The 24,787-nt window shown below is 37.2% G+C and overlaps 1 long non-coding RNA gene across 1 annotated transcript in view; it reads right to left on the bottom strand.

Annotated features, from left to right (window-relative positions):
- Positions 1-1,079: 1,079 nt before the first annotated feature.
- LOC106496817 (uncharacterized) overlaps positions 1,080-24,787 on the bottom strand; it is a 127,618-nt gene continuing 103,910 nt past the window's right edge. The window contains exons 3-5 of the long non-coding RNA XR_001294687.2: positions 6,278-6,482; positions 2,044-2,161; positions 1,080-1,241 (exon numbers count right to left, since the gene is read on the bottom strand). This is a non-coding gene — a long non-coding RNA (uncharacterized lncRNA). The remainder of the gene's footprint in view (positions 1,242-2,043; positions 2,162-6,277; positions 6,483-24,787) is intronic.

Here is a 24,787-nt window from a genome sequence, read left to right as displayed (position 1 = left end):
CTCAAAGAAAATACTTTTGACATTTCATCACGACGTATTTTATAGATATTTGTTTCCTTCGATTGGCATTGTAACGCATTTTTAGGCATCTGATAGTTTCTTAATTGAATACAATTAAACATTTTTTTCAAATCTGCTTCTCCAAAGTGTTACTCTCAACTCACATTGGTGGAAGACCACTGAAACTAAGTGCAGCTATACACATGCTATGACATTGTGTTGGTATTTGGAGTTGCACTTAGTAGTCCATTTCTAATCAGTAAAGTTTTTAAGCATTTTGCTAAAGGTCCACTAGTATCAATGACTCATTCACAACCTTAACATAAATTATTTATTAATTAGTCAGTGGAGCAGCCTGCACTTCAGTTTTGACCAAATACTTTGTGAATATTAAAGGACTGACCAAAGAGGCAGATTGCTTGGGTTCACCCAGATTCAATTTCATTTCATAGCCAGAAATATGCAGTCTGCTGTTATTATAACCTAGATTGCATGCAAAGAACAAACAAGAAATAAGACTGGCAGAAAAGAACAAAACACAATGTTTTCTATTAAAGAAAAGCACTTTACGAATTTTGTTTTGTTTCACCTTTCATAATGCTGTGTTCTTTTTAGCACAAATGCCATTAAATGTCACTGGCTCATTAATGCAAGTATACTTACTTCCGCTTATAATTATAGGTTACTTATGATTAATGTGCATTTTTGAAATGGTACCTGCTCCACTGAGGATTATTAAAAATGGATAATTAGAAGCATCTCCTTGAGAAGAGGAGTTAAATATTCTAATACTTAACCTACATAAGTATTTGCACATAATCACAGAGTTTAAATGAACGATTCTTAATTATTTGAAATGCAACTTAAGGTAAGTCTAGTTTTCCTAATCCTTCATATCAGCTTTTGGCAAAAAAAAAGATTCAAATATAAAAAGGAAAAACAAAACCAAACTAAGATATAATATATGTACTTTAATAATATAATATATAATAATATAATAATATAATATATGTATTTTAATATTAAAAAGCTTTTGCTCAAAGCCCAGGTCTCAATCCTGGAAGATGGAAGCACTTTGGTTTCTTTTCAGAAATGATAAAAACAGCCTGCACACAACATGGCACGAAGGCAGTCTGTCCCATAAAGACCAAGGTGGCCACCACTGTGGACGGAGCCCCGGGCTGCTGCCTCCCAAGGGTCCCGAGGGCTCTGCTCGATCGGACGTCTTCCATGGCCTCATACTGGCAAAGAACAGAAGCCCTTACAGCATGAAAAGCTTTTATTTTACAAGAAAAGAGAAGACCACAGTGTTCCCAAGACAGAAGATCATCTGCGGCTTGCTCTGCAATGACAGTCACCTTGTGGCACCTTACAGAAAGCACAGAAATTTAGGACTCTTTACTGTGCTACTTCCCGTGATTTCATGGGACCTCCGGATGAGGCCCATCAGCAGTGATCTGAAGTTTTTATCTTCTGAAATTCTTATCTAACATGTTTATTCAATATATATGACCAATCTAAGCATTCTACAACTAATGAAATGACTACTGGTAACTTCCCCGACTGCACTTGAGACGTGGCTCTGGGAGTACATTCACTGGACTTGCGACGTGGCGCCAGCGGTCTCTGCCCTTCCCCTATTGACAGAGCTGTTTATGGCACTCCTCAGGTACAGGCCTCGGGTCCCAGACTGCATTTACCTACTCCCATTAAGTGGTGTCATTAAAGACATTTTGACAGCTCTCTCAGCACTCTGCGAATGTTTGTGACATTAAAACTTGAATGTCTTCAAATTTCCTACAGCTAAATGTTGACAAGCTTGCATTCTTATTTATTGGTGCCCTGCAGTAACAAACTGCGTATTCATCTACGACGGTTCCTTTCACGACGAGCTCTCTCCACGAAAAGCTGCTGTTTTGAAACGACATTCGAGCAAACTCTCCCTTTTTCAGGGCCAAATTTATTACAGCACAAAAAAAAATTGATAAATACAAAAGGAGGTAATACAACGTTTAAATGTTTTGCTGAACCATATGCACTTACTTCAATCAAGCAAGTTCCATCTAGGAGAGATTCTGTTGCTTTTGCTTGAGTGGGGGCTGAAGGGAGAAGCAGGCACTCTGCAAGATTTCCTGATGTTTCATCCACAGTCCCAGTTCCTCTGAAAGACAAGGCTCCCACAGCCATAAATTAGCAGATGCTGATCAGGATTTTGTATCGGTCTCCAACTCCTATGTGCACCGCATAGGAGTAAGCTCAGCACTTTCAAAATGGATTAATTTGCTTGCTACTTCCTTTTAGATACATTACATTAACTGTTAAATAAACATGTCCAATAGAAAAGCTGAGTTTATATAGGTGTTTTCCCCTTTTTACCAATACTCTTTAGTCAAAAAGCTTACTTGAAAAATTCAAACTGGATTCCTTTTTAAAAAGTATATGTAGACTTTTAAACTTAAAGATAATTATCCTGTTCACTGTGAGATGTGCTTAGTTTATTTATGTTACCATCTACAGAAATTGTATCTAATTTAGATCAAGACTCTTCTCTGTGAATAACCCATAAAGCTTCATTTAGCCCTTCGAGAATAATTTTGACTCTCATACAGATTAGGGAGAGTTTGGTCTTAGGTATTATATTATTTATGTATTATAATAGAATCACTGTCTTCTGTTTTGATAAATTCCCAAATGAAAAAAAAAAGGATCACTATATCAGGGTCTGAAAATTTGGGAGATATTTATAGAATATCTAAATAAATGGGGCTTCTCTATTTTTTATTTCATTAGAATGCAATAAATAAATAAGCAGAATTTTCACCACAATAAAGTTTGTTTAAACGTGCATTCAGAATACCTACTATGAATGCAATAAACAAAATATCCGTTTTTCATTAAGCTGGACATCTTAACACAGAAAGGAGCAGAGTAGCAATTTATTTTCTTCATCTGATGGAGACTAAGAAAAGGTTAATCTAAAGCCTTAGGGTGAGCTAAAAATTGTATTATCAAAAAGAAATAAAGCAAAGTCCACGTCATCATAAATTCACAATCTCAATATCAGGCTAAGCCAATATATAGTCAAAAAAGCCAAATATACAAAAACATAAATGTACCCTAAGCAGGTTTTCAGAAAGTGTCCTAGAGATTTTTAATATAACCAGTGTATTAGGAATATTTACTTACACAGGGCCTACAAATTCTATATATATCAGGACATAAAAGTTTAATGATACTGCAGTCTGTACTGTGTACTAGAAAGGTCCACACATGGACCAAAAGAGAAAGATAATCAAATGATAGTGCAAAAACTTTCTTCTAGATTCATGAATCCTTTGGTAGGCATGAAGAACTTTGTTTCCCATGCCTACCCACCTTATGCCTTGAGCTGCTGTACTCAATATTCAAACCTGGGTAACATCTTACAGTAGAAATGTAAATCATTAAATCTACAGATGGCAAGGGCAAGAAACAAGCCACCCAGAACCCAAAATAAATAATTCACAAAAGCCATAAGGCCAAGTTAGGAACGTGTTCTCATTTTCTGTGCTGAAATACTTTTCCAAATATTTAGAAATAGGTATTTACAAAGAAGAGTCAAGTGACTTGACTCTGGAAGTCATTTTTTTCCTCCTCTACCAGCAGGATAACATTGATTATATGGGGACAAGTTCAAGCCCAGCATTTGTTCTTTGCAGACTGTCTCTCGAAAGGTGAAACTCATAGTTCAAAGCTTATACACCAAATAAATTCCACTTAAATCTACTTTGATGGCTTAATTGGAGTGTTTGGCTTGTGTTGGCCTCCTGCAGAGTGTCGGATTTCACTCTATATTATTTGACCTTATTGTGAGAATAGAGTTGCATCTTTTACTATTTGTTTTATTCATGATCCTGAGGTGAATACAATAAATAAAAGCTTGGAAAAGCATTCTTGAAGCAATTCCAATGTCAGAGGCAAACACTGTTTACCTTATTCATGGGTAAACAATGGGACTACAAGCGCCAGCAGTGCTCAGGCTAACTGTTCATTCTAGATATATTGTTTGCCTTCCTTTACAATTTTACAACCCCCCAAAAATCCCAGTCTCGGTTATTAAAGTGGCATGAGACGCATATAACACAGGATCCATATAAACGCTTTTTTCCTCTTTACCAAACAATTCTGCGTGTACTATGGGAAATGGTCATACCTAAATCAAGCACGGGAACACCTTCCTTGCTGATGACTGAGCAGGATTTTCAGATATACCTACAAAGTGCATATTTGCACTGCACTTGTTCTATCAGCATACAAACTACCTTTTGTTTGCTCTGTCTATGCTCCCGTAACTTGCCAAGCGAACCAATGCGTATCCAGACACCGCACTGCTTCATTAGCACAGCAGCATGCTCACATCAATAAAGGCCAGTATTACTAACCGAGGCTTATTTTCCAGAGCCAGTGTCATATTAATATGTTTACCTGCCTTTCAGATAAAGCTCACTCAGTTGCATCTTGGAGCATTTGCATTTGTCCATGTAAATACGCCCTTTTGGCATTTCCCCCTCCATCATCTGCAGACTTCAGAGAAGTTTATAAGTGATCCCAGCGACAGGAGGTAAGGAAAGGGAGCCGGAGCGCGGTGAGGGAAACGGCATCTGCCCCGTGGTAACAAACACCCACGGCTGGCTGGCTCCAAGGGCGGTGGGGGGGATGTTTCCCACCTCTGGAATTTGGCGTTTTTCTGGGCAGCACAGAAATCGGAGCAGCTTCCTGCGCGCTGCTCACCAGGACGCCTCACGGCTCCGCACAGCCGCCGCAGGAGCGTAGTGACGCAGGCAGGCTCCAGCAGGCATTCGAGAGCCGAGAGGGACGTCAGAGGCAAAGGCAGGGGCCCACAAGTGTCCGTAAGCCACGCAGAGAACTGCGGTGCCTGGGGCTGCCAGCACCTGGTGCATCCGAGCGCAGGGGAGTTTGCTACTGAGATGCCACCAGGGCTTTTGATTAGCTGCAAATGCATCAGAACCTCAGCTTCAGAAAAACCGGTTTGTTTTCAGAGAGAAATGAGCGGACTTAGAGACAGCAGTAATAACAATTATATTAGTCTATGATGCTTTCAATGGTTATATTAGTCTATGATGCTTTCTTCATGCTTTCAACACGTCTTCCACTGGGTGGAATGGAGCAGTTGTGCCGACCTGTATTCCAGGTGTGCTGGGCAGATTGGAAACAAATATCCTTACTATCCTGACCTTACCTTCAACATCACCGATCACAGATTCATGGTCCTTTAGCACCAAACTGAGTGAAACAAAGAAACAAGGAGGCTCTCGGAAAACAGATCTGGCATGTTCTTCATGTAAGCAATGCAGCAAATGGCTAGGAAAGCTAGAAGGGAAATGACTTGCCTCGGGATTCCCCATCCCCTGCAGTCCCTTACAGCCCCTCTGTAGGGAAAGCATAACCTTGAGGGAGGAGTAAGAAAGGCTGCAAGTCCCCTGATAAAACTATCCTCATAAAACAAACACGCTCCTGCCCTTTAAAGGAAATGACAGCCCATGACCTCATGTTCCAGGAGCTCTTTGTGTCTGTTACATTTTTAAGATACAGATACTGAACCTAGTGCAAAATGTCAGCCATATATACACTTTTACAGTTTACGGAGAACTAGTGTAAGAAGGAATAAATCCCCTAACCTTGCAATTTTTCTGTATTTCTAGAGACTGTACTGAAGCTTGTAACACCCACTTCACCAGGAGAAGAGAGGCGATAGCGGCAATTAGGAACAATGTTTGAAATTAATTTATGAATAGATTTAGGTGATTTTTTTTGTCTCAAATTTTTAAGGGATTTATATTTTAAATATTAGTTTCACTGATTATTTAATATTTCACAATATTTAACATGCCACATCAAAAAATGGTTAAAATCTCAAAAAGAATTGTTCTTGACAAGATTAACAATTTCTCAACTGTTTTTTTCAAAATAAATGCAAATTCTCAGAATTTAAAGTCCATTCAGCTCAACAGTTCATGTAAAAAAAAAAAAAACACCCAAAACCAAAAAAACACCCAGTATGATAACTTTAAGAGATGTCTTTTTTCCTTTTCAAGTTGACCTGAAATGTCTTTCTTTCACTTTTTTTTCCTTCCTGATCTCTTCTTTATTTCTTTTTGGGTGGAGGGGAATGAGAGATGGGGAGATAGAGAATAGAATTAGAGCCAAAGAACTTTATAAAAATATTTCTACAGTGTAATACAGAAGAAGAAGAAGAAAAGAAAAAAAGCTTTCTTACCAGTAATTGGGAGTTCTCAGTATGAACACACTCATGCCCTACTAGTCCGGACTTGAAAACCCCTCCTCTTTGCAGAGCTTCTAGGTAGCATGTGCATGCCTTTGCTCCGTCATGCTCATCCCACAGGTGCATAAGGAGGAACATTCCCAAGACCATTTACATTTTCTTTCTGCCACAGATATGCAATCTCAAATCCTGAAAAATTCTGTAGGAAAAAGGAGAAAATATATAGTTTTATGTGACACATCTGGAAGAACTCCAGTTACAGCCAGTTAGCTAAATTCAATCTTCCTGTCTTTGAGTGTTAATCCTATTAACATTCATATTGCGGATAGCTCCAGAGAGTTACCTCCCTTCTGGGAATTACGTGACAAAAAGTTTCGATGTCATCTCATGTCCCAGTGGCAAGTGAAGGGTGCTGCCATGCACCACAGCAGTTCCCAAAGCCTCTGAGATGACATGGTGCATGGTGAAGGTATGAACATAACCCTTGTTGCCACCTAGCAGATGTCACATTCAAAGATGGTTCTCAACAGAATGCTAAAGCACATTCTGTTTTAGTCCTGATATTTCCTGAGCTTAAAGATTCTAATATATCATGGTTAACACCCAGCAGTCACCTACTCCCTGGAAAGTCTATTGCAAAGTGTCAGAGTAAGTCATACATAAACACATTAAATTCTAACAAGTAGATGCAGAACCACTGAAATCACTGTACCTCAAAATCACTTATTAGTCATACTAATTTAAGGTAACAGGCTAAAAATAAACCTCTGCTTCATAAGGCTAAGCTGTGAATCACCATAACATATGAATCACAACTTCAAATGCAGTAATGAAAAGACATGGGAAAATAATACGGTTTGTTCAGGAGAGTGCTGATTATTCCATTTCACAGAAGACTGAAAAAACCCAAGTTTCATTATTTTTATATAATCATTCTAAATTGCAAAGCCCTCCACACATCCAACCTATTTAAATACCATTTTAACAATGTAATTGCTAGAGATATTTCTTTCTGTCTTCTTTTAAAAAACTTAACCGGTAACAACACCTTAATTTATTTTCATATTCATTATTCTAAGGGGCTGACACCCGGAGAAAACTGTTTTGTTTATATTCATTCATATCAGGGTACTCAGCTGGAGAAGGCCCAAGTGAATAATTAACTAATCAGTGGTAGAGCACTGCACTTCACAGCACAGAGGAGATCCTGGAATTTCTACTTGGTGACAAAGATAAATTTCTATGCCAGCATGAAAGTCAAAATTTGAGATCTTTAAGGATGAAACAATGAATTATTTGAACAAAACTTTGACTATCGTTGTCAATCTTTTATCCAGTTAAGGTCAAAGGGTCAGCCAATAAGACTACGCTCATCTGAAAATATTTTGAAGCAGAAGCATACGGGTACAGGGAATTTATTAAAGAAGTCTATTTAAGGTTGAATATTGCTTCCAAGCCTACAGCAGTGCAGGCTCCTGAAGACATATCATCCTCTTCACAGAAGTTAGTGGAATTAACCTTATGCAAGGGAGGCTATGTACTTAAGCTCTACTATTTTCCATGTTTTCACTGTGTTCCTTTGAAGTTTGAAAAGCCTTGTGTACATGCTTGATTCAATTTCCAATTCCTACACAGAGGAATAGAACATAAAATCTCCCGAATTCTAATCTCTGCTTTCAGATATAAAGTGAATAAAGAATCCGGTGACTGGAATCAAGAGCGTTGAATCTAATTTGCTTAGATATAGCCTAACCATCCCCATGTACTATGTAGAGATCCTAGACCTTAATATACAGGATATTGGGCTTTCACCCCAGGGCCAAGCACTTAGAAGACAGACACTGAACTACTGAATTTTTAGGTTCCCAAATCTTACTGATCCAGCCATCATTTTCATAAAGAGGCCGCATGTTTATATAAAACTACTTCGATAATTGTAGGGGAAAGGACAGCACAAGACTGTGCACAAGACTCTGCATTTGCTCTTGAGCAATGGATCCCTCCAACACAAAGAACTTTTTGCACATGTTAGATTTGTACCCCCGTGACATTTTGATTAAAAATGTAACTAATCTTACACGAAGTCTTGTTCAAATGCAATCAATTATACTTTGTCTAAAATGAACCTGTAGCACCTCTGTGGAAGAAAAATGAGAGGAGATGCTGGTTTGTTGAGGTTCTCTTTTGATGAATGGACAGAGAATGGTGAACATACCAACTCCATTACCATTACAGACAAATTAAAACTAATGCACTTCTGCGTATTGCATGAGTTACACTTTTCACCTCAGAGATTGGCTAAACTGGACTTGAAGTCTTCTGAATCATGTCAGAGATGGACTAATGAGCCAGCAAATCTCTGTCATGTATTTTCCGACCCTTTCATAATATGTTAAATATATAATAATTGGAACTTTGAGGAAGAGATAAATACAGAACTCAGTCAACAGTTACCAGGTGCTTATAACCAAAGGTTTTAGTTTTTCAGAGTATCATATTATCTTATGTGAAGTTTAAGTTGATTAAATGACTTTAAGCCAGATAAAAATAGTTGATTCACAAATCATAGAGTTCTAAAGCATAGTCAAGCTCTCTGCCAGTCAGAAATCAAGTTGAACAGGTAGTAACAGGTTGCATCTGAAATTTGTGCTCATTTCTTGATAAGGTATAGAGAAACTCCATGTCCCCTAAAGCTATACTCTGCAAAAGCTAGAGTAAAAAAATAGTAGAAATGAAAGTACCTCAGTATATAAAGAAACAGATACCAAACCTGTATAGTCCTATTATCATTGATGAAGTGACAGTTACTTATATTAATTAAATTAATAGCTCTCTAAAGATATAAAAGCAGTAGAAAATTGCAAACTTACACACCACAGAGAAGAGGAGAAAAAGATGTATTCCAGACTAAACAATGGAAACACACAGAGAGTTTGATGATCTGGAGGAAGCTTAAACGCTAACAGTATTACAGGAAGTATTGACTAATTTGAAATCATAAAAAATGTGTGCAAGCTTCAAATAAGTTACTACTCTTTTCTTATATTAGCTTCCAGGACACCCCGCTATATTAAACAGATACTCTACTTGTGTCTGTTATTGTAATACTATGCTACATAGACAGACATTCTAATACATTTACTTTAACAGTGCATTTTTTGTGTTGTCTGGTTGAATGTCTAAAAACATATTACAGCAATATCTGTCTATTTTGACAGGGCATGCTTTTAGCTAGTTTTTCTCAGGAAGAAATGCAAAGAAATCCATTAGCTTTAGATGAAAGTACCACAGATGTGGTATTAGAAAAACAAGGTATTACAAATTTAGTTACCTAAATTAGAATACTACATTGCAAAGCTTCAAGAACTCTACATATTTTTCACACATACATATATATAAATATATACACACACACATAAAAATATATATATATTTATATATACACACACCCACAAACACATGCATAAGCATCCAGTTGCCTCTTTTCTTTACTGGCCTATATTTGTAGGTACTTCCTAGCTGTTCTGAAACACAACTATCTTGTCAGACAAACTTTCAACCACAGAAAGTGTAACTCAAAATCTGTTTTCATCTGTACGTGTTCACTTCCCCCCTCTCATAAGGCAGATATAATTACTGATGGCTCAGCTACGAGACACTCCGGACCAAATGCATCCCTGTCGCAACTGCAGTGACTCTGGTTTACGGCATGATCAGCTTGGCTCTTTCAGCCTGATAAATAACACAAAGGAGAAGCCATCCATCAACCCATTACATATTCTGGTCTCCAGTAAAAAGCATATTATTATATTATTTACATGCTTTGAAAGCTTTATAAAGCTATGGATAGGTCTAGAGATCAGTACAGTTATTGATGAGTCTCAAAGTGGCCAGGATATATTCATAGATAGCTTATTTCTTACTCTGATTTTTGCAGAAATTACTAGCTAAGATTTCTGACATAGTCTAAAGAAATTGAGAGCCTAGGTCCCGTAAAAGTCAGTGGTAATCTCCTAAAGCCCATTTGCAATTGCATTGTTTTTGCTAAATTGTTTGCGTAAAGCTAAAAACAGATTAATTTGCACTCAAATACCTACAGCACTCATGGGAGTCACTGTTAAGACATCTAGTTCAGTTCAATGGCATTTATATCTGACATTAAAAGATTATTCTAATGCAACTCTTTGAACTTCATAGACAGTGTCTACAACAAATATTTGGGGATAGTTTTATTTTATTTTGTTACAGTGAATTCAATAGAGATCATCTATGAAAAGAAAAGGAAATATTTTTCCATTTTTTGCAGAAGGAGTTACCTTTGAACTGCTAAAATTTCAGCTCTTAAATTGGATGATACCTGGAGAATGAATGGTATGCTATACTTGGATCAAGCTTTGGTTGTAATTAATGGAAGAGAAAATAACAGATAGAAACCTACAATATTTCTCATACTGTTTAAGGCTAATTTATGTTTTATTTATGAATGCTTATTAATCCTAATTTTATAAGAAACTTACAACTAGAATTTATATTTACTTAAGTGCAAGTAATATACCAGTATCTTGGAGCTGTAACACAGCTGTCTATGGTGCCTACAGTTGACATCCGTCAGTCCTCAATGCACACAACACTTCTGGGGTATTTCGTCGTTCCTCGAGTACTGGTTGGAATCCCGGAGAACGCCATCCCAGAAGGAGAAATGCCACTTTCAGGAACGATGCTAAAGCACAACTTGCTGACAGTTTCATAGATTTTTATAATACTCAAGGGGATCTGCACATTGAATGCAGAAAGCCTGACCTCACTCCTTTGGCAGGGAGTATCCTTTGGCTAGCACATTCGATATTTTCTTTGTAGATGAAAGTCACTGTATAAATGCAAAATGAGGTATGACTGTTACATATTCTACCAAAAATTCTATTACATTTGTGATAACAAATACAGTATTAGCTACAGCTTTTTGGATCTTTCTTTCTTGGAGAGTATATATAAAATCAATATGTTAAAAACTGAAGAAGTTAAGATCACTTCTGCATTATGTCAGGATGTCTTTATGCCCTTCTAGAAATGCTACGATTCTATAAGACCAGAAAACTATCACTTTCTGTCTTTGCCATCCAAGCGGTAAGAACCCAAAGCAGCAGAGAAATCATGTAGGCAAAAAAAAAAAGGTATGCTCCGAATATTTTTACTATAACTAACCTCAGAATTGTCTAGGATCTAGGTGCTATATGTAGGTGATATTCAAGGTTTTCTCTGTCTTATAACCATTGAAATGAATTCCAACTAAAGATCTGAAAAGTTGGCTCTTCTGTATCCTACTGAGCTGAACTGTCCTAGAGAGAGGTTGCGCGTATTAGATTTGAAAAACATCCAGGATACAAAATGCAGATCTTTCAGAGAACATGATCTCTCTTTCTCTAAATTTGAGTAAGAGTTTGTCTCTGTTTGCAATTCCTCTCCATACTGGGATCCCTAGAGTATAAACATTTCTTTTTCTGTTCATAGCAAGATTATTAAGCTAAGCATCATTTCTACCATAAAACGTTGTAAGTAGTTTGAGGACAATTTAACCAAAATCTAAGAGAGGTTAATTTGACGAATGATTTGTTTCTGGACACAATTTGATCATTTTTGAGTAATTCTGGCTGTCTGTAACTAACAGTTATGGTTGCTGTCTCTACAGTTGACAGGCATAATAGAAGTACAATAAAAACATCAACATGAATTCTATGAGTATAAGAGCTGAGGAGACTTCAAAGCTTCAGATTATTTTAAGAAAGGTAAAAACATGAGTGCTGATAAATACAGTACAGTACCAAACCCAAGAAAGCCCAGGTCTGGGCTTCAGTATCAATTAGAAATTCTGATAGCTCGCACCAGTGTGTATTCCTACAGATTATAATTCCATATATAATCTAATGCTTACTGCTCAAACTACAAAAAGGAAGCTTTTATAATTGCATGTTCAGAAAGTGGAAATTTTTAAAATTAAAATGTTCCCTGGATCTTCTGTGAACATATTTACATACGTACTTCTTATTAAGCTCTCATTAGAATATGCTAATGATCAAGAACTAATGATTAATTGCTTGGTAGTATTCTTAAGGGAAAGCAATTTATTATTTTAAACTCTCTTTCCAAATGAAGTTTATCAACATGATCAGTTTGGCTAAAAGGAATACAATCAGGAAAATTCAAATCAGGTACTTATAGAATAAAAATGCTCCTGTAACTCTTTACTTTCATCCAATATCAGTTAGCTAAGCTACATCATTATACCACGTATATTTCATTATTTATACAGCCAGCACTGGCCTATTACAATTATTGAGTTACTTACGGCAGTATACCTTACCCTCTATTTTCAGCCTCTAGAATGATTGAAAATGGTGCATGGTTGAAGCTATAAAAGATGACAATCAAAAGATTCCCTCTATAAAAGCATTTTGCAGACATTTCTGTCCAATGAGTTGCTGATTCAGTTTGCCCATACTGCTTTAAACAATACAAAGAAATACAAAACATTTCTGGACCCTATATGCACAATTTTTGAAGTTCTGCGTGTAAAAGGATTATTCTTTGGTACAAACACAAGGACTGTTAGCATATCAGGATATGAATGAGAAAGAGATAGAACTTTCTATAGCTGACTACCCAAGAAGGTAGCTGTGAATACTTTTAAGTCATAGAAAGAGATACTCATAGTACCTAATAATATATCTAATAACATGCTTTCTTCAGAGACCATGTCTAAATTGTAGAATGTGACACCCACTTCTAGATGCAGACTCCTCTGCGAACTAGTTCCAAATGCAGATGAAAACTATATTTACCTGTTGTTTTCCATAGGAAAGTCATCGGTGCACATGGGCTGGAAGACAGCCAAACGCTCCACCTTTGCAATCAGACCAAGGAGCCAAGAGCACAGCAAGGCAAGCAACACAGGTTAGGTGGAGCCCGAGTCATATTCTGGAGCACCTAGCACTCTATTTACTGCAAAGGGAGTTTAAGCTTAAAATTCAAAGTTAGGTGCTCTGAATTGTACCTCTGTTAGATGCTTAAATAAGCCAAAATAAGCAGTGTGAATAACACCTAAGTAGTATGTGTGCGTACATATGAAATCAAGATACCTAAATGATTTAAGCGTAAAAGACATATATACTCAACAGCTAGGTTTTGAAAGGAGTTAAAGCACATAAAGTATAAATAGATACCTTCTGCAATTTTATTACCTTAGCAAGGATACTAACTCTTACTAAATACATATATAAGCTTTTTGTAAAAAGTAAAAATTGTGATCCAGAAAATACAGGATACAAGCCTTTTAATATATTTTCATTCCATGATTTATTTACCTGAGAGGAAGCTAGTAAAGCTTAAGCAGCACAGCTTAAGCAGACTGTGTTTCACAGTCTGCAGATGAAAACCAGGCTGCAAGAGCAGGTATAATTAAAAATTCCCAAACTGGAATATAGTTCGTATAAATTGATATATATCAGGTTGCCCTGTGCAATGGTTTCTAGTTAATATTTAATAAAAACCATAACAAACAAACTATAATTATGATGCTCTTCCACAGGTTTCTGAAATTACCTGTGACCTCAAAATGCTGTAAGTCTTCAGATTTACAAAGCTGCAGCTTCCTGAACCAGTGAGCAAATTGTTCAGTAACTACAAAGCGCGTGAGGCTCAGTCGTTCATTCTGACATCTCGTGTTAGCTCCCCCCAGCAAACCTGGCGAAAGAGCAGGGAGCAACATGCAAGAACAGAGGGAAAAGGGATATATTGAAAGTGTCTCACTGAAGGAGCTGAAGTACACACTTGAAGGGAAGTTCATTGGATGCCTCTGTCTTTTACTTCCATTAAAAGTGGAGTGAAAAAATGAGTGAAAAATAAGGGGGAAGGGGGGAAGTGCAAACTTAGGAAAGTAAAATGAATATTTTACTGTCATTTTAACTGTAAATTTCTCCCTAAAAAGAAGAAAAGGGGAAGAATTGGGTAAGTGGGGAACTCCTTAGAAACTTTTCCAATTTTGTATAACTTCTGAATAAGGCTTTTCTTTCTTTTAATACTAATCAGCAGCTTCCCTTGTGAAGTTATTTACACTTCTGTAGCAGTTATGAATAAAAAGTAAAAATAAAATTAAGACTCAGCTCTGAAATATCCTCCTCTTAGATCAGTATCTCAACAGAAAACATTGATATTTTTTACCTGAGCTATTTCCAATTCAGATTAAAGTGAAAGTATATCCAGTCCTCACTAGTAATTTAAAAATCCTTCACTCATGTGTGCCAGGTTTTATATGTTTTGGAATATATGCTGAAAAGTGGCTGCTTAAGATAGGCTGTTTTAGGAGAGGGAACAATCTGAGAAAGAAAATGAATAAAACAATCACAAAAATATTTTATTCTTCTGATTGAATTTTTATCTCATCTCGTTATCATGCATTTGTTTATTTTTTCTAAAGCCAGTGATACCGAATGCTGATAAGACTATGTTGATGCAGCTCCAGCCCCTCACATAATTTAAGAAACTTGCAGACACCAACACTTTAAATAAATAAACCTGTCCTATCTTGAGAGTCTTGCCGAACTGGGCTAAAGAACTAATCTGATTTCTATTAAATATTATGGAAAAAGATGATCCGTGCCAGATAATAATTAATTATTATCTAAATCCTTCATCTTTCTTCTTGGCATGTTTTGCTTGGTGTTTTTAATCTGCTGCAAGAAGTAGACATTTGTTAGCTGCGGTCCTATGGCAACAGCTAGCAAATTCAAACCCAGCATCTTCAAAGTAGTAATTGAAGGTAAAGTCACCGTGAGTAACAGCACAACAATGATACGGAACTAGTCCACAAAGAGATTTTCTTGTAATTCACTGACAAAAGCTCTCATCTTCATAGTTAAAGGCTATCGACAGTGTCCCGTCCTTCCGGGAAGCTGCGCTCACTGCCGCTTGAGCATCCAAGAAACACCGAGCGAAGAACGTGCCTGCCTGAGGAGCCGGGAGACAGCTGTTAGGGTACCGGGATGGCCACCGCCTCCGCGCAGCCCCCGGCCCCCGCGGCTGCTGCGCACACGCTGCTGCCCGCGCAGCGCCCCGCTCCACCTCCGCCCCAGCCAAGGGAGCCCACCGAAAGGAGGCACAGGGAGGTGGGCTGGGAAGCATGGGGAAAGAAAATTCAGCACTTCCTCCTCTTGCTAATTTGATTTTTCTATGAATATTCTTCAAAGTATATAAAACATAATGTATAAATAGGTAAACATCAACTAAATATAAATGTGTATACATAAAGTATAAGAGCATATAACATTTATATTTAAACAAATATAATTATTTTTGACATAGGTGTGCCAAATTCATTGCTTTTATAAATATTATGAAAGTATATATACTTATAATACAAATAATTTTGGCGAAATTACTATCTTGGGCATCATATCTATCCAAACATAAACACAAAATGAAAAATGCTATAAAGCTGTATGAAAAGATCTACTAAGAAAGCATACCGTGTTTCCCATTGCTGACTGCAGAAATCAACAGTGACATTAAATGAACTGTATTGCTTCTGTTGTGAACTGTAAATCCAACACATTAATCTGTTTTCAAAGACAGTACAGCTATTAAAGTTAATACTATTAGGAAATCTATATAAATTAAGTACAGGGAGACAATGATTCAAATAATCATGCGTTTACACAAAAACTATGCATACAGTTGCTCAAAATGGCTGAACACATAGAAAAGCAGTGGGTTTTTTTATTTTATGAGAATAGACGATGGTTTACATATTCAGCCAAAACATCTTCCTGTAATTAAAGCAAAACACTAAGCGATAGCCACGCTACTTCTTTTGCTGCTCTCTCCATATTTTCTGCATTTAATTTTCACGTGTCCTACAAAGCCCTTTTAAAAATGAACAGTTTCTGTATTTGAAAGGGTTATAAATCTCATGGGTGAAGAGTCCCTAACCAACATGCTGGGATGTGTTAGTCATGTCACTTCTTATATTGACAAGTCAATGATGAAAGTCTGATGTACTTCCCCAATTCTGATCCACTGCAGCTTTCTAAATCAGATACATGAAAGACAGCTCAATACAAGACATAAGTCAACGTGTGCCAAGACCTCTGAGAGTTCAGTGAACAAAGACTTCCTCTGATTCTTAGGCATTGCTATTAGGGAGACACTTCTGCTTCATATTGAGACACGTTATACCATCTGATAAAGTTGTATTACACAGGGCTAAATCCTAAAGCTTTTTCTGAATAAAACTTATGAGAACTTTGTTTAGAATAATTTGAGGATACTACATGCTTTAATTGAATTATGGTTGGCACAAAAATCAAGAGTCGCTGAGGAGACAAGCTCCAGATCTATTGGAAGATGGGACAATTTCCATCCCAAACTAAACTGGTCCAAAGGCTGCTCTATTTACAATAGTCTACACTTGGCTCAGGGCTATTTATCAGCTACTAGCTGATAAGCCTTGGAAAGAACACCACGCATCAAGAAAAATGATGGGAATCCTAAAGAAATTGACGCAAGATTGGAGAAAGTGAACATGACTTTTCAGTAGGCACAATTTCCATAGATGGTAGGATGCATTTTTAAGTCTAATTGATTAAGTACAAAGTAATTTAAAAGGATACTTGAAATGAAAACAAGAAGCAATATATTCAACTGTAGGGCTACAAACAAACATGAGCTTTTCAAAGACTTGAGGGGCCTATGTCTGTAATTGTATCTCTCAGTGATCAGTGCTTCTGCACATCTCTCCTTTCCACACCCCAGCTGCTAACTGTGGCCTATGTGATGGTGGGATCCCTTCAAGATTCTTAATAGGCTGGGAGTCTCAGTGCTGGAAACTGAGATTCACACGGTATTAACAATTCTTTAACTGGAATCTTACCTTCAAAGCAACTCAGCGCTCAAGGCCACCAAATTATAACCTTTGCTGCTGGAAGATTTATATTTTGAGATGAATTCCGTGAGAAGGGTCTAACCACTTATGGTCATTACACATTGCATTTTTGATCAATTTCAATTTTATTTTGGCATGAGATAATAAAATCCAGGGAGCTGACCCAACTCCAAATAATCACTACCAAAACTGGTCCTGCAGCTTCAATTGGAAAACATTTTCTTCTTCACTTCCTGCCTTAAACTACTGTGCTGCATGGATGCATTTCAGTAGTGACTGAAATAATCCCAAATAAAGTGCAAGAGCTGAAGAATTAATTTTTTGCAAAGATCTCAATTTTTTCCTGCTAATGAAATATTCATTGATTATGCTTTCTTTTTAGTTTTCACTTGCATTCACTTTGATAATTAATCACTTGCAATCCTCAGATCACATAGTATGGTCTACTTCCACTTTTAGGGACTGATCATCATCCGAAAGTTAATGAATATTTTGCCATTGACAGAAAAATTATAAGTATTGTCAAGATAAGGACTTGAAAAATATGTTACTTTTTAAAGAGTTTGAAAAGGTTTATCTAAACAGAATTAGGGCGTTTAAAAGAGATTCGAAAATAACTTTCTGGGCTTTACTTCTCTAAACTGCCATTTTTTCCAGGAAAAAAAAAATGGTGAAAAAAATCTTGAGAGTGTTGGGTTGATTTAGCATGCAAAGTATTTCCATATTGTTCAAGAAAAAGAGCATCATTTCACTGAAGGACTACTGGTCAGGAAATTTCTGAATTCTGCATGATGTGCAACTTTCCAATTTTCTGTTAGCTAAGGTAGTGAGACAACAGGTGGGGCACATTTATAAGCACAAGTCAGATTGACTAGTTGCTTTTTTATCCCAAAACCTGGATGATTATTTCTCTAAAATAAAATCTTTAAAAAAGGAGGATGACTTAACTATGCAAGAAGGAACATTTGAATATCACATGCTGTATCACAGCCAGAGCATTCAGTCTGTAGGTCAGAAAAGAAAAAAATTACAGAAAGAGCCTGCTGACAAGACATTTTCCTAGATAGGCACAAAGTGTGAAGACATTATTAAAAATGTGCTTGCCATGGACCAAAGAATCTTTTGCACATCATAGTTCTTTCTGAACATAATAGTTCCCAAACTCTATTGAAAAAAACTGCTGACCTTCACCAAAGTTCCTGATGAGAGTGCAAAAATAATTTCTCAACAGATTCCAGAAACTGCTAAAGAAGATGGGTTAGAAACAAAAGTAAACAGTCAGTCTACAATATCAATACATGCTGGAAGACTCTTAAAAAGAAGGACTGAAAATATCCTGACCAATATAAAGATGGACTTGAGATAAAATAGCTTCTGGCTGTAACACCCATACAATCCACAGCTGTGCGGAGACAGCTTTGGATTCCTTTCCAGAAAACGCAGGAAGGCTCGCCACAACACCATTCACGTATATCCCTATCTAAGCAGACTCGAGGAGTTCTGTCATTTCATCTGAACAAACATTGCACTACTAAAATCTTCCCTGGATCTCACTGAGGTCTGCTTTGAAGAGATTATTAAAACTGGTTGCAAGTTGTTTGCAATTGTTGCTGAATTTCAATTGTTTTTCTATCCAGATCTACAGAGTTCAATGGTGCTAAGAAAGCCACTTGAAGATCCAGTACAGAAGAGTAGCTTGGCACAGCTCAGCCTCAGTGTTTTCCCATGCTGATCTTTCCATGATACTATAAAGCTTGTAATGGGTTTCAAAACATGATAATAACTTTTTCAGCTGCGCCAGAGCTATTGAATAAACTAACTGTTGGAAGAGATGACGGAGATACTGGTTAGAGATGGTTGAAAAGCTGTTGAAGGAATTGGAAGAGATCCATACAATTATTTCCATGTGCCAAGTCCTTTTACTGATACAGCTGTGAATCATTTGAAATCACAGCACCAGGACACAAATGACCTTCACAATCCAAACTACCTGTTTCTTAGAATGAACCCGGCTATAGAGAAGTTACAGGATGTTATGAACAATATTAACATCAATGGCTTTTTTTCTGGGGGGGAGGGATAAATTCTCCTGTATCAGTGAATTCATCATTTAAATAATGGTAAGTAAACTCATGGACAGAAGAGGGTGCATAGTTACCTATTAAGCAGAGAGGATTCTGCCCCCCTGCCCCCCCCCCCCATCCAACATGAACAACATAGAGGAAATTACTGTGTGCTCAACAGATGGAAAAAAATAGCTGAAAGATCTTTTCCACTGAGGAACTTGGTTTTGGCTAACAAAAAAATAAAATCAGGACCAGAAAAATGTGAACATGGCAAACAAGGCTCACACTGAAGATAAAATTTTTAATGAACTCTGAAAATTCCAAAGAGAGATGTAACAACCTATTTTCTTATACTCATATTACATTTATATTCCTTACTCCCAAATGAAGAGCATTTCACTGCATCTCTCCCAGAACTGCAAAGCTCCCTTTGCACCAGACTGGATTTCTGAGGTCTGAACACCAGACTAGATTTCAAGGCACAGTCAGCCAGAGCAAGTCCCATGAACTGCCTCTCCCTTCTCTATCAAAGTTTGCAGGCTGCACAAAAGCTATTTTTGTTGTGCCGCTAATTTATCTTTCAGGGTATGATGTTTTGGGTATATTGATAAACCATATTTTCTTCTCTTTGTTGTTTTATAGCAATGACGTATACAGTGCATTCAAAATCCTCTTCCACATCAGTCACAGTGAAGAACATTTTTATTCCTCTAAAATGGTTCTCCTTTCAGCCTTCAGAATTCATGAGGTCATAAGCAGCTTTCAATTTCCAAAAGAACTGTTAACATTTTTTGGCAGGAGTCTTCATTAAATAGTTTCTATCTTGAGTAAAGTATGCGCCAAGAAAGCTGAACTGCATTGCTGATTAGTTAGTCTATCCCACAATACAGATTCCTTTTTTGGCTCTGAAGAAGATAAAGAACTGTTCTCCTGCCTCTGATTCCTTCGCACAAATCATTTGGGATTTTTTTGGCAAGCCGTATTGGAATGGTATTTTGGCAAGAATACAAGATATACTGGGATGCTCATTCACTCTGAACATGCATAGAGATGAATAGTACCCATCTCCCCAGGAAGTCTTTATTATTAATATAAAGATATATTTGGCAAAAGTTCTCAGTTTACTTTAAAGGTAAGGAAGGCTAGAACGTAATTGAGCTCAGGAAGAAATTAGCTGAGACACAGCAATTTTTTCTCAGTTTTAAGCATTTAATTCATAAAGCCATACTTAACTAAGTTTTTGAAGGTTCTGGCTCTATCACTGAGACAAGCAGAATGAAGACAGAGAGATAGGAATTGCTTGATTGCCCAAGGGAGGTCTTCAGAAGAAAAACCAAGTTCACCTAGAACATTTTTATGTGACAACTCAAGATGAGATGGTTATAAAAAAAAAAAAAAAAACAACCTCAGATAACAGAGGCTTGACTTTCCAGGTATTTTAGAGGTGGAAAGAAAAGCTCATTCTAAAGGCCTGAACACTGGAGAGAATAATAAGCACAGCCATCTCTCAAGTGGATTTGGTGCAAAAATGATGTACATCATTTAATTTGAAAAAGCCTAGCTGAATCTAACAATATTTTAGTTTTGGCTTGTTTTTTAAACTAATTTAATATCATTTTGTTTTAAGCATGTGCGGCGCTGTGTTTTTAGTCTATTTATCTAGGCTAAAGAGTAACATAATCTTAGATCTAGTTACTATTTTACCCTCCTTGGTTTGATTGTACAGAGACCTCAGCTGACACAAGAGCTGCCCTGTCCAATAGATTTCATACATACATAAGCAGGGGTAGTTCATACCTCCAAGAGCTGGCCCTGCTAGGTAGAGAGGAGAAACAAAGGTGGAGGAAGGAGACAAACACACTGGGAAGAAGACACAAGCAGACCCCATCTCCTCGATTCTAACTTAATGCTATCTACTCAGATATGTTTATTTATGAGGATCTTCCTTCATGGAATCAGTCTGAAACAGCAAGACTTTCTTTGTCCAGAAAATTTGCTTAACTGGCACTATATTTCATGCAAAATGCTTGTAGGTCTTACACTGCTTTATTCTAAAAGGTCTACAGATTATGTTCCCTGTTAAAATTTCATCTCAACAATGAAAGGGATCATTTCTCTCCTGATTTCTAGCACAAAAATAATTCCTTTTGGAAGTGACATGAAGAAAGTAAAGGAAAATCTCTGTATCAGGTCAGAGATGCATCAATCCTGCAACACTGCTGTTGGTTTGCGTTGGTCTGTCCACTGGAGCTGCACATATTCCATGAATCAAAATGAAGGACCTCCTCATGCTTCACCACTTTTGTAACACTGTCCTTTTAATGAAAGATTGCCTGGATCTGTCCATTTGTTGGAACTAGTGCCAGCATCATTATTTCACTTTCTCAATTTTTGTCAACACATGTCAACTCCTTTCTTGAAAAGACAGCTTTGTTTTCAAGGTGCTTTTGGAAATAGGATCTTATAGACTCTGAAAACAGTTTTAATCTCTTTGCTTGTTTTGAAATGCATTTTTGCATTTCAGCAATAAGTTTTAAACGAGTATTTAATTAAAACTATTTCGGGAAAAGTTGATCAAAATAGAATATAAAAGACAAGGGTTTCTGTATTTTACAAGGAAAACATCCAGTTAAGATGAAGAAAGTGCTTTCCTTTGTATGCTTAACAATAAAATAACCTTTCCTTCTTTCATTAGCGCACCATTGCAGTGTACTTTTTCCTAACACTTTTTAACTTTAAATTTTTTATGAAAAGAATTTTATAAATGTCAGGGACTGATAGGACCAGCTGAAAGCAGGTATAATGAGAGATTGGTACTACTATAGAAGCTCTCCCATCTAGCTCTGCTCGTGTAGCTTTAGTATGACCTACGGCACCTCTGCTACTGAGTTCTGGGCCTCCAAAACACAAGACAACAAAAGAAAGTGTTATTTTCAGTTTAAAATCGTTCTTCACAGTACTGACCACTACAAACACAAAAAAGGTGGCTGGTGACCTATGGATGTGCTGCAAAGCTAATCTGTCACAAGCACAGCTGAACAAAGCAATCAGCAGACCACAGCAAAAAATTATATCCTATGCTTTGTACACTGCTACAGACACAATAACAGCTGTCCTTAATAGAATAAGACTGCTGGGAAAGATCGCCATTTGTTTCTTGATGTTAGTGTCTCCTTCAACAAAAATAAACAGTAATAACAGAGGCAGAAGCTTTGTTGCTGAAAAGTGCACAGGCTCTCAGGAGGATTTGGGAATTAAGATGTCTTCAGGAGGTCTTCTTAAAACATAGTGGCTCTTGAAACCTCAACAGTTTTTCAATATATGAGAACTCAGAAGTGAAGGAGAGAAATTCCTTCCAAATATCCTATAAAAATTCCTTACAGAAATAGGACTACACTCAGTATGAAGAAGCTGCTGTCCCCCCCACCTTTTTTTTTAATCCTATTGTCACAATGTGTCAACAGTCTTCATGTGAAATTGTCAATAATCATTACTCCTATCAAAGAAGAAAATAATGCAGATACAGGAGTAATATGAAGCAATACATTTTAAGTTGAAATTTTAGAAAACTGTAACTATTAGAACTTGTGGCTTTAGAATTTTTAAGAATTTATTTTGTTGTTACAAAAGATATCAAGTCTGTCCCAGTTCCGGAAACCATCCTAAGAATTACTAATAAGTACAAACTAAGAATGATCACCCAGTGGCGAGATAAGAGAAATGCAGAAATAGACCCAAGGACTCTGGTGCGAGTGGAGGAGGAGCTCACTGATAAAGCGTTTGGCTCCCTCTGGCAGCACAGAGTAGCTGCGCCGTCCAGAGACGGCTGGTTCAATTCTGGTAAATGAGACTCGAGTCTGGAAAGCAGAAAGCAGCCAAACGCTGGAGGTGTCGGTGGTTACAGAGACGCCCAAGCAAAGCTCCGTACGTGGGACAACACCTTCCTGGTGGTGAAGGCGGCGCAGCACGAGCTCTCCACGTATGGTCATTCCAGGTGGGAAGTGAAAGTGTTTTGGTTTTTTTCAATTGACTTCTGATTGCGACAGCATCTTAAGTTAAACCTATCATGTCCAACATACAAAATGTGATCTTGGTATTGGCAATTTCTCCATAGCGTCAGAACAGTGCCCTTCACAAAATGATGGGTAAACATGTTCAAAAAAGTTCCAGAGTGATACAAAATTTATTTGATGTGCTCATCTGTGTTATTTTGCTATCACAGGAAAACTAACAGAATTACAGCTCCCAGTTGTTTGATCACCCTACCAGATACCATGGAGCATAACTGATAAATGTCAGATCTGCTTTGTACATGAAGAGTTTTTACTGTGAAACATTGCTCTTTGAGCTCAGGACAAGAGTTAATTAAAAAGTTGGTACCAAAGATAACATCCTCAGCAGGCATCATCTATTGATCTCTTCAGCAGCAAAAGAGTACTGATACAAGATCATAAAATGTTCACATAAACAAGGCTGATTGCCACAACTTCTCCCCATCTTACACACTCAGGATTGGACACTACAGACGCAGTATAAAGAGCTGCAAATCATCAAGAAACAAAAATGCACCAAAACTGTTATTTCCCCTTGCTTTTCCATTCCCTTTCAAACTGAATATAAACATTTCAACTTCTTTAATATGTAAATCCTTGAATTTCCTCCTACTGGCTATTAATTGCATTTAGAGATTGGAAAATTGTCAAAGGCTTCCTCCGTGCTGTGAAGCCTTATACTTCTTCCCATACTTAACACTTGGAGTCTTGACACACCATTGCATACCTGAGCTTTTCTTCACTTCCTTCTCTTTTTCAGCATCCATACTAAACAGTAGAATGTGATATGAGGACATACTGACCAAGCCTTCTCCAGGCTATGCTATTTTATTTTGGGAATCATTTTCCTGACATTTTTTTGCTCATGAATATTTTTTGTAAAATTCCTATTGCATGAATAGCTTTACTAACATCTAATGTATTTAATTTGAGAGCACTTTGAAAATAAGAGAAAAAACTTATATAAATAAAAATGATGTTTTACTGCAATTCTGGGATGGCAAGGTCTGACTGAAATGCTTAGATCATTTTTTAAATTTAAAAACAATAACCAAATCTTGGTGTCACTGTTCCTGTGATTAGAACAGTTTGAAAGATCTGCAGAACTATTCCAGTGGACCTTTCAAAAAGATGGATCATCTGATTAAGCTTGATCATTCCTGTCTTTTTAATAACCAAAATCTTGCATGTTGTTCTGAGTGAAAAGGCTACTCTTGTGATCTCTTACTGAATTCACTGCTTCTGCACTACACTCAGGAATCTTCAGGACTACCATGGCTTTAATTCCTTTTCCTAGTCTTCCCTCCTTCCCACTAGCACTGGCCCAGACATCACATGCAGCCTCACCAGGAGCCGCCAGTTCTTCCTATCCCCTCACCACCTCAGTTTCCATAAAGGTTATTCACTCCTGCTAGGACACGGGGCTCTACTGCCACCGAGCAACTCGAGGTTC

This window comes from Apteryx mantelli, chromosome 13 (assembly GCF_036417845.1).
Source record: "Apteryx mantelli isolate bAptMan1 chromosome 13, bAptMan1.hap1, whole genome shotgun sequence".
NCBI lineage: Eukaryota > Metazoa > Chordata > Aves > Apterygiformes > Apterygidae > Apteryx > Apteryx mantelli.
The sequence above is the reverse complement of the archived record's forward strand: the minus strand, read 5'-3'. Positions and strand labels throughout refer to the sequence as shown.